At 47.9% G+C, this 10,678-nt stretch overlaps 1 protein-coding gene across 1 annotated transcript in view; it reads left to right on the top strand.

Annotated features, from left to right (window-relative positions):
- Window positions 1-5,550: 5,550 nt before the first annotated feature.
- GLIS2 (GLIS family zinc finger 2) overlaps window positions 5,551-10,678 on the top strand; it is a 38,960-nt gene continuing 33,832 nt past the window's right edge. Inside the window, exon 1 of the mRNA XM_073648250.1 lies at window positions 5,551-6,198. The gene's annotated coding sequence lies outside the window, so the exon portion shown is untranslated. The remainder of the gene's footprint in view (window positions 6,199-10,678) is intronic.

The raw sequence follows: 10,678 nt of genomic DNA, 5'->3' as shown, positions 1-10,678 counted from the left end.
GAACCCTCCAATAGCAATTCTAGGACAAGTTGAAGAACCCAAAAACATTTGTGCAACTTGCTGTGGTGCAACTATTTTGGAGCAATTCGGCAACATTGGGTTCAAAACAGGTCTGCAGATGAAAGGGACTCAATGCGACCTGCAAGGTATCGAGACGACGAGCAAGTATCAAAAAGTCGGATTTTTTTATGTCTTGTTTGTCCCCATTCACTTCCATTAGTAGAACTTGTGCCGTGGCCAAAATCGCCCAACCTAAAAATAAAAACAAGTCGCATGCGACTTGCATTGAAGTTTGACAACTGATTCACGTATAATTTGCGACCAATGGAAGAAAAACACATTTGGAAACCTTGGCGTTGCAGTCGGTCGCAGGTCACAATGCGACACTACAGGGAATTATTAGATGCGACACCATGATCCCGTCTCGTATCTCTACTTACAAGCTCCATACTCTTCTCGTACGACAGCGCTGGCATGCTTCACGGAGTTAGCAGAACTTTAACTAAGGCAGAAGAATGTCAGTAAATGGTCAGACAGTCACATGTGGGCACCAAACGCAGAACGGCTTACTCGGGACACATAACCTGGACTTTTACTCTCTTGTTGCTTTCTATGAGAAATACGCCCTAGCATGACAAAAAAAATCATATTGGGGCATATAATGGAGCACGTGCGCCACCATGTTAATAAGGCACCTGAAATATTACATTGGGTGCTGTGAGGGGCGTCATGAATCTCCCGGTCATGTACATAAAGAAATCCTCTTTTTGCAGGATGTTGCCAGTAGAGGGAGTATTTCTTTATAAAGAAAAGCATAGACCTATATAATACGTTTCATACCTGGTCGGATTCCCAATAAGGCGACATTCACATGTACCGATTTTCCGCTGATAATCTGCATGCGTTACGTGTGGATTTGGCTGCGTATTTCTCTGCAGCGCGTGGATGAGATTTGGTAAACTATTTTTCTATAGCAAATCTGGATGTAAAATGACCAGAGAATCCACCACAAGTGAACATACTCTAAGCTTTCTGAACCATCGATAGCACTTCACGCTGCACATCCACACAACAAAATGTTTTCCGAGCATTTTGTTGTTTGAATTTGCAATATACAAATGTCCCACGTGTGAACGAACCCTTAAAGGGTTATTCCCCAAAAAATCAAGTCATCCCTCATTCATTCTCCAGCGATCCTGTGAAATGGGCTTTGGGATCACGAGAAAGGAGCTCTGCAGCCCTGTCCTAAATGTGCATTCATTCATTGTCTATGGGACTGCTGAGTACAGCATTTGGCTATTTCCTTCAGTCCTGTAGACAATGAATGAAGCGGAGGCCGAGCATGCACACCTCCACTTCATTCAGGACATGGCTGGGGGGTCCCCATTTTTCAGGATCACAGTGGTTAACCTCCCATTGATCAGCAAGTTATCTCCTATCTTATAAATAGAGGATACATTGATTGTTTGTGAATAATCCTTAAAAAAAAAAAACAGGAAAAAAAGACTCCGCAAGAAGGTGGACGGCACTCCTGGGACATATGAACCAGTCTACAGAGGCGATAATTATTTTTATGGTGTCCCACTATATAACGGCTAAAGACTAATTTATTTTTGAGAATTTTAACATGCAAAAACTGATGCAAAATAAGCCCATAATGAGGCGTCTACTGCTCACTTGTAGGTTTTGTATTCGGTCTGGCTGATTTATGACGTTATATGTTTATATACAGCACGTGTGTGTTATTTGCACATGTTTACAGTGCGCCTGTGATAAGTGTATTTGTATATATTGTTTAGTTATGTGAGCTCAATTTACACAACACTTTTTTTTTTTTTACTTTTTACAAACTTTTTTGGGTTTCATGGAATTTTGTATTAATCATTCAGAGATAGATTAGGGACTAGTTACACTGAGTATATACATCAGAGAGACACTGTATGGACAAATGTGGTACCCCCCGTCATCACATTACGCCTACAGGAGCTTTTCTGACCTCCCATTCTACATCCATAGACATTAATATGGAGTCGCCCCTCTGCACATATAATGGCTCCCGCTCTTCTGGGAAGTATTTCTACAAGATTTTGGAGGCGTCTGTGGGAATTTTTGTCCCTTCATCCAGAAGGTCAGACACGGATGTTGGGGAGAGGCCAGGCTCACAAACTCTGGTCTATCTCATCCCAAAGGTGTTGAATGGGGTTGAGGTGTGTGCAGCTGGTTATGTTCTTCCACCAAATTCCCCCCTCCATTTCTGTATGGACCTTGTGCACTGGGCGCAGTCATGGGGAACAGAAAAAGGTTGTCCCCAAACTGTTCCCACAAAGCTGGAAGCTACAATTATCTACAATGTCTTGTGCTCAATCATTAATATTTCCCTTCACTGGAACTAAAGGGCCCAAGTCCGACCCCTGATAACAGCCCATAGCATTATCCTCTTCCACCATCTGTACAGGGGCACAATGCAGTCAGGGGGTAACGTCCTCCTGGACTCACCAATCCCTGACTCCTCCATCAGGCACAGATAGAGAAGTGTGATCCGTCACTGCACAGAACACATCTCCTCCAGAGTCTAGTGGTGGCGGCTTTACACCACTCCATCTGACACTCGGAATTGTGCTTGGTGATGTATGGCTGCATGCAGCTGCTCGGCCATGATACTCCGAGCGGGGGCGCTGTGTTTGTGTTGATGTTATACCAGAGGAGGTCTGGACTCTTCAGTTATGGGGTCAGCAGAGAATTGGTGACTTTTCTGCCCTCTGCTCCTCAGCACTCAGCCCCCGATCAGCAATGTCGGGTCTCCTGAGTTGCTGTGGTTCCTTCAACTTCTCAATAATATCACTCATGGGTGATGGGGGAAGATTTAGGAGGGAAGAAATGTCATGAACGGACTTATTACCGCAGTCGTGGAATTCAATAATTAAGACACGTCTCCATACTTTCCCCATATAATGTATATATCTGGAGGATTTCCTATATGTATCCATACAGTGGCATGAATCGCCCATAAACATATATTACATGTTGTACATTGGGCTGAATGACTTTGAATGAAGTGTTTTCATCTTCCGTCAGGCGAATGGGACTCTATGGATAGGTTTGGTATATACACTGGGAGATTTTCCTGTGTATTTGCCAAATGGACACTGCCATTGCAATGTGAATACACCCTTATATAGTTGATAGAAGTATATATATATATTTGATAATATAGTATATAAATTAGATATTATACTCATGAACACGACACCTGTCCTGCCGCTCACGGATATTATAGATGTGGAGCCCCAACTAGCGACCCCACCTCTATAAGGCAGAATGGGGGGATTCTCTCTACTAGTGGGGGACTCAAACCCTCCTTGCTTTACATGAATGGCTTCACATATAAATGTTCGCCATGTAATATCACAGTCGTGGCCAAAAGTTTTGAGACTAATACAAAGTTTTCTGCTTCATTGTTTTTGGATCTTTTACTGTTTCTATGACTACTGAAGTACAATTATCAGCATTTCAAAAGTTTTAAAAACTTTTATTGACAAATACATAAAGTTTATGCAAAGATTCAATATTTCCAGTGTTGACCCTTCTTCTTCTTCAAAACTTCTGCCCTTCGCCCTGGCAGCTGGATATCATCTTCTGGGGCAAATACTGACTGATGACCATTCTTGCCCAACTCTTTGGAGTTTATCACAATTTCGGTGGTTTTTTTTTGTCCACCCGTTTTTTGAGGACTGGCCACAGGTTCTCAATCCAGGGATTTTCCTGGGCCATAGAAACATCCGACTAAAAGATGGAAAAACACTGAAGCAGCAAACTTTGGCAAAAAAACAAAACGTGGTTAAGTTTCAAAACATTTGTCCTTGACTGCACAATGCCTGGCTGACCACAGATTTTTCCACCAAAATCAGCTGATTGCCCCCTCAGGTGCTCCGCTAATGTCTGATTTTATGATCTACAGTATGAACATGACCTATTAGTTTACACTAAAATCTAAAAATAATGTTATTATTTTCTACATTGAGATGCGATCACTTGAAGTTACAGGCCCAAAGTCTGACAACAAATTGTGATGACTCCTCGGCCTTCAGCTCCTGATTTCTGTCAAGTGCACTTGTCTTCTCAACAGGAGCGGACATACTATTGGTGCAATATTTGCAGCCACACAGGAGCCCAAGATGTATTGGGAGCCATTACCAGATACAAAGCTGCATAAAGGAATGCATTATGATGGATTGCAAATGGCCCATCTACAGTTCTTGCTCAGGGGCCGTCTTCTGCCTGTGTCTGCCCCAGCTTCTCAAGGAGGTTGGAGAGAACATCTGATCTGGACCAGAATTTTTGTGACATATTTTCCATATGTTCCCAGAAGGACCCTTCCATAAGGATATCGGTCGGAGGCAGAAGGAGACACACTTTTCCAAAGTCAACCTTATACTACCGAATACCCAAGGCTCAAAAAGACTCCTGACGCGTTTCTCCTACCACCTAGAGTCATCAAAGGTCGTAAAGAATGGCTGCCTGGTCTTTTTCAGCTCCAAAAAAGGTTGTGAGTGGTTGTCTCATCAGTATGTTGCCGCCATCTTTATTACATAGGTTTGCTGCATCCTGATTAGTTTCTGTGACCTGGGCAGGTAATATACCGTTGCCCTTTTTTTGCTGTGTTAATTTTTGAATTTTTGGGGGAATTTTATTTCCTCTTTTTGTGGTTTTGCTTTTAATATTTTTCCTATATACCCCAAAAGAAGACCATTTTCACTGCAATGTTGGGCGGTTTGGAGTAAGTCACTCAAAATAGCGGTATTTTAGGGGGGTGCTCTGCTCAAATAAAAGGGTCACAATGAGAAATCTTCTTGAAGAGACGGTCCTTAGGAGAGTTTTTTACTGTATATCGATGCACAAGGGTACAGATTTTTGTCATCCCGGCATTATCAACTACTCATGTCTGTTCTCTATGGACAGAATACATACAAATGCTTCTTGTGTCCTTCCACCGAGAGCAGAATGACCAGTCGATGATGCACGGAACAATTGTATCCCTCCAGATCGATCTACCGGGACCGATACTATGAAGTGGGGGGATCTCAATAATCATACAGGACCCCCTTTAAAGTTGTAATGCGTAAGAGTATTGGTGACGATGGTGGCTGGGGGTGCGGAGTCGGAGCCCCCATATATCGGTTGCGTGTAAGGTCTTATATGTGCAGGGGTGGAGTTGTGTATGTGTGGTATTTGTGTAGGGGTGAGAATCTGGCTCTCAGAGATCCCTTATATTATTGAAAGCCACTCCTTTCCCCTGTGTACTGGGAGAGAAGGGGAGAGAGGGCTCTGCAGCAGGCGCCTGTCCCCCTCCTATGGGCAGAGACTAGGAGGGAGAGAGCTGGGAAGGGAGGGGGTGTTGTATGGCAATGCCCCCCTCCTCTCTCCTGCAGCCCCTGTCTGGCTGGCCTGCACATGCGTAATAAGGCGCAGCCCTGGAGTAGAACTCATGTTGGAGGGTCATTCTCAGACAGTTCTGCAGGGCTGCAATAAATCACCCTGCACATTCCCACCCCTCCCTCCCTCTGTCTGTCTCCCTCCCTCTCTCCCTCTCACTCTCTCTCCTTCCTTCCTTCCTCCCATCAGCTTGCCACCTCTCACTTTGCAGCCTCTTCTCCCTTGCTTTCCTTAACCCAGGACCCCCCTCCTTCCCCTTTTGCCCCCCAAATTCTAACCCTTTTATAAAAAAAAAATTGGGGGGGGGGATTAATATGCTCCCCCATATCCTAGTCATTCCTTTATCCCCTTCATTAGGGAGATTCGGTGCCAGATAATAGAAGGGAAAAATAAAAAAGACCCTTTCTCTTTATTTCCAACCACCCCAAACTGACAACCCCCAACTCAGCTAATATGACTCCTGGATCCCTCTAAAGATCATCGATGTACCTCTATTGGATCTAGAAAGAGAAGACTCAAGAAAGCCTCCTCCAGACAGGGGATCCAGACTGTGTTTTTTTTTCTCATAGGGAGGAAAATATATAGATTTTTTTAAAATATATATATAAATATATATATATATGAAGACAAGGAAATAGGATTTTTTTTTATATATATAATTTTTTAATATATAGATTTTTTCTTTTTTTTTTTTTTTAATCATTATTCTTGGCACCAAAGAAGACGGGGACCCTCTTATCCTACAGACATTGCAACCTGCAAAAGGTGAGAATGGGAGAGCGGGGGGCGCTTAGAGGGGGAGGGGGTAGACCGATGTGAGATCGGATTGTAGAAGACGATCATACGGTTTATAATGTGGATTGATAGATTATTGGATACATTTTGGGGGCTTCATATTTATGGGACTATTCTAAAAGTGTCAATATATTAGCGATTGGTATAATATGATGGGTCAATATTTAGGGGGAACCTGTCACATTAAAATACTAAGGGGGAGGGTTGTCTGTCACATCGTTATACTTGGGGGGAGGTGAGTCCAGGGGATTTTCTATACGTACCCCCCCACTAGTGGAAGTGTGACGGTGTTACTGCCAGGTTGCTGCCATGTCATATGTCACAGAACGGAAACATCTGTCACAACACATTACCAAAATAAAAAAGCCCAAACCCAATGGGTGACCCCCCCCCACTCCCAACAACATATCCCATAGCTTATTGCATATTCCTCCATATTGCAAACAACCAATCAAATCTTGGACGACACGGCGCAATGATTATTGCACAAACCGACAATCAGATATTCTATACGTTTCCACAGACGGAAGAGAATTTCCAATTTTGGGAAATCCAAAATTTTTAAATGTTCGAAAAATTCTTCTTTCGGAACTCGGAACTCTCGTCTACGAACATTAATGAACGGCTTCAGCCATTATTGACATATCCCCCCCCTTCGTCTGTAGGTTGGATGAGGTGAGATATTAATAAAGGGGGCAACGGAAGAGAATTTCGGGGCCAGGTGCTATCTGCTATGTGTGGGTATAAATTAATGCACGTGTGTCAGACAGAATTATGGAAATGAGAGGTCTTTGTATTAGGAGCATGGATTCTAGCAGAGAATACGCACTATTGGGTTTCCAGAAGCCAGAAATATAGAAATTCTGCCACTGATGACAAGAAACTACTTATAATAGGGGGATCAGCATCTCCAGAATCTAATTAACCCTTTGTCACCTGCATGCGTTAAGATCGTCACCATTATAAATAATGGGTAGAAGGGAATAGAAAGTGTTATGTCAGCAGGGGAATCTACCCTGATATGTGACTGTATAACAGCGAGGGAAGAGTGCTGATGTCTGTGTATTAGGAGGAGGACGGGGCTGTGTCCTGATAGCTGTGTATTAGGAGGAGGACGGGGCCGTGTCCTGATGGCTGTGTATTAGGAGGAGGACGGGGCCGTGTCCTGATGGCTGTGTATTAGGAGGAGGACGGGGCCATGTCCTGATGGCGGTGTATTAGGAGGAGGACCGGGCCATGTCCTGATGGCTGTGTATTAGGAGGAGGACAGGGCTGTGTTTTAGGAGGAGGACGGGGCCGTGTCCTGATGACTGTGTATTAGGAGGAGGACGGGGCCGTGTCCTGATGGCTGTGTATTAGGAAGAGGACTGGGCCGTGTCCTGATCCCTGTGTATTAGGAGGAGGACGGGGCCGTGTCATGATCCCTGTGTATTAGGAAGAGGACGGGTCCGTGTCCTTGTGGCTGTGTATTAGGAAGAGGACGGGGCCGTGTCCTGATCCCTGTGTATTAGGAGGAGGATGGGTCCGTGTCCTGATGGCTGTGTATTAGGAAGAGGACTGGGCCGTGTCCTGATCCCTGTGTATTAGGAGGAGGACGGGGCCGTGTCCTGATCCCTGTGTATTAGGAAGAGGACGGGGCCGCGTCCTGATCCCTGTGTATTAGGAGGAGGACGGGTCGGTGTCCTGATGGCTGTGTATTAGGAAGAGGACTGGGCCGTGTCCTGATCCCTGTGTATTAGGAGGAGGACGGGGCCGTGTCCTGATCCCTGTGTATTAGGAGGAGGACGGGGCCGTGTCCTGATCCCTGTGTATTAGGAGGAGGACGGGTCCGTGTCCTGATGGCTGTGTATTAGGAAGAGGACTGGGCCGTGTCCTGATCCCTGTGTATTAGGAGGAGGACGGGGCCGTGTCCTGATGGCTGTGTATTAGGAAGAGGACTGGGCCGTGTCCTGATCCCCTTGTATTAGGAGGAGGACGGGGCCGTGTCCTGATGGCTGTGTATTAGGAGGAGGATGGGGCCGTGTTATGGTGGCTGTGTATTAGGAGGAGGATGGGGCCGTGTCCTGATCCCTGTGTATTAGGAAGAGGACGGGGCCGTGCCCTGATGGCTGTGTATTAGGAGGAGGACAGGGCCGTGTACTGATAGCTGTGTATTAGGAGGAGGACAGGGCCGTGTCCTGATGGCTGTGTATTAGGAGGAGGATGGGGCCGTGTTATGGTGGCTGTGTATTAGGAGGAGGATGGGGCCGTGTCCTGATCCCTGTGTATTAGGAAGAGGACGGGGCCGTGTCCTGATGGCTGTGTATTAGGGGGAGGACAGGACCGTGTCCTGATAGCTGTGTATTAGGAGGAGGACAGGGCCGTGTCCTGATGGCTGTGTATTAGGAGGAGTACGGGGCCGTGTCCTGATGTCTGTGTATTAGGAGGAGGACAGGGCTGTGTCCTGATGGCTGTGTACTAGGAGGAGGACGGGGCCGTATCCTGATGGCTGTGTTTTAGGAGGAGGACGGGGCCGTATCCTGATGGCTGTGTATTAGGAGGAGGACAGGGCCGTGTCCTGATGCCTGTGTATTAGGAGGAGGACGGGTCCGGGTCCTGATGGCTGTGTATTAGGAGGAGGACGGGGCCGTGTCCTGATCCCTGTGTATTAGGAAGAGGACGGGGCCGTGTCCTGATGGCTGTGTATTAGGAGGAGGACGGGGCTGTGTCCTGATGGCCGTGTATTAGGAAGAGGACGGGGCCGTGTCCTGATCCCTGTGTATTAGGAAGAGGACGGGGCCGTGTCCTGATGGCTGTGTATTAGGAGGAGGACGGGGCTGTGTCCTGATGGCTGTGTATTAGGAGGAGGACCGGGCTGTGTCCTGATGGCCGTGTATTAGGAGGAGGATGGGGCCGGGTCCTGATCCCTGTGTATTAGGAGGAGGACGGGGCTGTGTCCTGATCCCTGTGTATTAGGAGGAGGACGGGGCCGTGTCCTGATGGCTTGCTTATTAGGAGGAGGACGGGGCCGTGTCCTGATGGCTGCGTATTAGGAGGAGGATGGGGCTGTGTCCTGATGGCTGTGTATTGGGAGGAGGATGGGGCCGTGTCCTGATCCCTGTGTATTAGGAGGAGGACGGGCCGTGTCCTGATGGCTGTGTATTAGGAGGAGGACGGGGCCGCGTCCCGATGGCTGTGTATTAGGAAGAGGACGGGGCCGTGTACTGATGGCTGTGTATTAGGAGGAGGATAGGGCCGTGTCCTGATAGCTGTGTATTAGGAAGAGGACGGGGCGTGTCCTGATCCCTGTGTATTAGGAGGAGGACGGGGCCGTGTCCTTATGGCTGTGTATTAGGAGGAGGACGGGGCCGTGTCCTGATGGCTGTGTATAAGGAGGAGGACAGGGCTGTGTCCTGATGGCTGTGTATTAGGAAGAGGACGGGGCCGTGTCCTGATGGCTGTGTATTAGGAGGAGGACGGGGCCGTGTCCTGATCCCTGTGTATTAGGAGCAGGACGGGGCCGTGTCCTGATGGCTGTGTATTAGGAGGAAGACGGGGCCGTGTCCTGATGGCTGTGTATTAGGAAGAGGACGGGGCCATGTCCTGATAGCTGTGTATTAGGAGGAGGACGGGGCCATGTCCTGATCCCTGTGTATTAGGAGGAGGACGGGGCCGTGTCCTGATGGCTGTGTATTAGGAAGAGGACGGGACCTTGTCTTGATGACTGTGTATTAGGAGGAGGACGGGGGCCATGTCCTGATGGCTGTGTATTAGGAGGAGGACGGGACCATGTCCTGATGGCTGTGTATTAGGAGGAAGACGGGGCCGCGTCCTGATGGCTGTGTATTAGGAGGAGGACGGGGCCGCATCCTGATGGCTGTGTATTAGGAGGAGGACGGAGCCGCGTCTCGATGGCTGTGTACTAGGAAGAGGACTGGGCCGTGTCCTGATGGCTGTGTATTAGGAGGAGGACGGGGCCGCGTCCTGATGGCTGTGTATTAGGAGGAGGACGATGCCGCGTCCTGATGGCTGTATATTAGGAGGAGGACGGGGCCACGTCCTGATGGCTGTGTATTAGGAGGAGGACGGGGCCGTGTCCTGATGGCTTTGTATTAGGAGGAGGACGGGGCTGTGTCCTGATGGCTGTGTATTAGGAGGAGGACGGGGCCGTGTCCTGATGGCTGTGTATTAGGAGGATGACGGGGCCGTGTCCTGATGGCTTTGTATTAGGAGGAGGACGGGCCGTGTCCTGATGGCTGTGTATTAAGAGGAGGACGGGGCTGTGTCCTGATGGTTGTGTATTAGGAGGAGGACGGGGCCGTGTCCTGATGGCTGGGTATTAGGAGGAGGACGGGGCCGTGTCCTGATGGCTGTGTATTAGGAGGAGGACGGGGCCGTATCCTGATGGCTGTGTATTAGGAGGAGGACGGGGCCGCGTCCTGATGGCTGTGTATTAGGAGGAGGACGGGGT

Source organism: Phyllobates terribilis, unplaced genomic scaffold (genome assembly GCF_046119375.1).
Source record: "Phyllobates terribilis strain yellow unplaced genomic scaffold, ASM4611937v1 Scaffold_9__5_contigs__length_417890890, whole genome shotgun sequence".
NCBI classification, from domain to species: Eukaryota; Metazoa; Chordata; class Amphibia; order Anura; family Dendrobatidae; genus Phyllobates; species Phyllobates terribilis.
Note: the sequence above shows the minus strand (reverse complement) of the source record. Positions and strands in the feature narration are given on the sequence as shown.